General features: G+C 35.4%; 1 pseudogene; it reads right to left on the reverse strand.

Moving 5' to 3' along the window:
- Nucleotides 1–1,855: 1,855 nt before the first annotated feature.
- LOC125614173 lies at nt 1,856–1,951 on the reverse strand (annotated as a pseudogene).
- Nucleotides 1,952–2,483: the final 532 nt, after the last annotated feature.

Below are 2,483 nucleotides of genomic sequence, written 5' to 3' on the forward strand. Positions count from 1 at the left end.
GACTTTTGTATTTTCAGACAATCTTATGTCAAAGTTCCTTTAAATACTGTTCATAGAACATTTACAATGTGCAAAAGTTTTGAAATGCAATAATTTAAGCATGACCTCAAAAAAAGAAGTACCCACTTTTTAAATTTATTGAGTAGAGCTAGAACTAGAGATGGAAGAATTTTCAATTGAAAGGAAAGATCCAGGAACACAACTTAAGGGACATTAGAAATATTGTTCATCAGGTGAAACTGCTGCAAATACCAGAAAAAGAATGGAGGCCAGTGAACTGCATATGTCAAGTATACAAAGCAGGTCACAGTCGTGGAAGTTAAGGGAAATATTTAGGAGGACAACTTGCAAAGGACACCTCCTAAAGCAATCTGTGAAAACTGGACATGAAGAGATGCAGAAGCAGAAAAGCAACTGAATAGCTCAGTTCCCTGCAAAAGGACCCAGGAATCAAATTCCATCATCAGGAATTAACATTGCTTCTCCACTCCCAATGAGGCCTACCATCTGTATAAATCCATATCCTGTGTTTAACAAGCTTTTCCTCTGTAGAAGTGCAGCTGTACCTCCATGGCTTGGATTCTTTCTGGGCTCCCAGAGATTTAGCTGGTGATTGTGTTTCATTTACCTTGTTACATGGCTGTCACTGTGATCATGCAGTTCTTTCATGGAGCACTACTCCTTTCTGGAAAGTTCTCATTTCTTTCAGGCTCAAACTTGACCTTTTCCTAACATTAGAAACTAGTTTACCTACAATGTCTAGTTAAAATTTCCAGAAAAGATTCTCCAACATGATGTAACATTCCCTGGATAGTGCTAGAAATCCAAATCACTAAGCCAATCAATACATGTGAAATTCATAGAAACTAGTACAATTTATAAAGCAGAATTTTCCTCTATGCTGAATTATATACTTCACATATTATTAATCCAGTATTTACATAGAGGCTACATTTAACTCAATCCTTTACTAAATAGCCTTACTGGAGTCACAAATACGGAATTTAAAGTACACAAGCAACCATTCTCTTTTAATAGAGTGTGTGTGCAAACACAATCCATACTAAATTGATAAGTTAATCTTAAATTAAGCCATTTTAGTGAGAAGCCATCATCAACTGATACTGAAGCTATCCTTGTTATGTATTGTTCCAAATATCAGACAATCACCATGTTAGCATTAGATGAGTGTCATAAATCAATGTGAACCTTAAAAGGCCCAAGAAATCAAAGACAAGTATAGGCTGAAACTAAATTCTTAAACAAGGCTCAGAAACATGAGTGCATAGAAGATAAAAATCCATGTTTTAGACCATTCACTTCAATGCCTTCCTAAAAACATTAATTATGCTTTGTAAAAACTGTAATCCTCTGAAAAAAAAACAGTCCCTAAATACTACATATACATCACCTGAGTTTTAAACCAATGACTCTCAGTCACTGTTGAACATTTGAATCGGTCAGCTTAAAAAAATACCACTGACATGACCCACTCCCAGAGATTCTGATTTCACTGCTCCGACACAGGGCCCTGGCAATGATCTTTTTAACAGCCTCTGGTGATTCTAATATGTGGCCAGGTGAAGAACAATAACTATAAACTAATGCAGCCTTTTGGGACAATAATTGCTCCAAGGTTGATAAACATGGTTTTGCCTTTTAATGAGATTTTATTAAAACTACTCAATTCATTCCACAGCTAACAAACAACTGTTAGGTTGCAGGCAGTGTGTTAAGTAATGGAGAAAGATGTGTGAGATCTGCTCCCTGCCCTCAAGAAGCTCCTGTTTGCTAGGTAGAGAGACCCATAAATAAGTAACTGTAATTAAATATGATAAGTGCTCTTGAGGTGTAAGCAAATACAGCATGCCTCACAAACTTGCATGTCATCCTTGAGCAGGGGTCATGCTGCATCATTCCAATTTTAGTATATGTCCTACCAGAGCAGGAAAGTCAGAAGTTACAAATTACTAAATATCCTAAATACCAGGGCAAATATTCAGTCCACACAAGGTGTAAATAATGTGCCTTTTGCTATTCTTTTTCACAGAAGCTGCTGTCCCAGAAAGTATGCATTTTTCTATATTTTATTTTGGATGAATCATCTTAAAATTTCCTTCATGTAATATTACAGATTGTGCACTTACCTACAAAACTATAAAATTTGCAAAAGCTACAGTAAATGATCATGACATAAAAATTAGACACTAAGCCAGATTTGCATAATACCTTTCTTTTCCAGTACTTGCTGCATGTGCAAAGAAAAAAAAATTGGGGGACTATGATAAGGTACTATTATTGGAGATTTGTTTTAGTAACTTGAAAGATGCTACATGGAAAATGTTATGGAAACAACAGGCATTCAAAAGTGTTTCTGCAAGATTTCCAAAAATAAGAAACACAGGGGAAAGAATTTTTATTTTTTAAAAAGGAAATGGCATCCTCTCAATCTTTATAATGAATCAGATTATATGGTTCCCTCA

This window comes from Marmota marmota, unplaced genomic scaffold (genome assembly GCF_001458135.2).
Source record: "Marmota marmota marmota unplaced genomic scaffold, marMar, whole genome shotgun sequence".
NCBI lineage: Eukaryota > Metazoa > Chordata > Mammalia > Rodentia > Sciuridae > Marmota > Marmota marmota.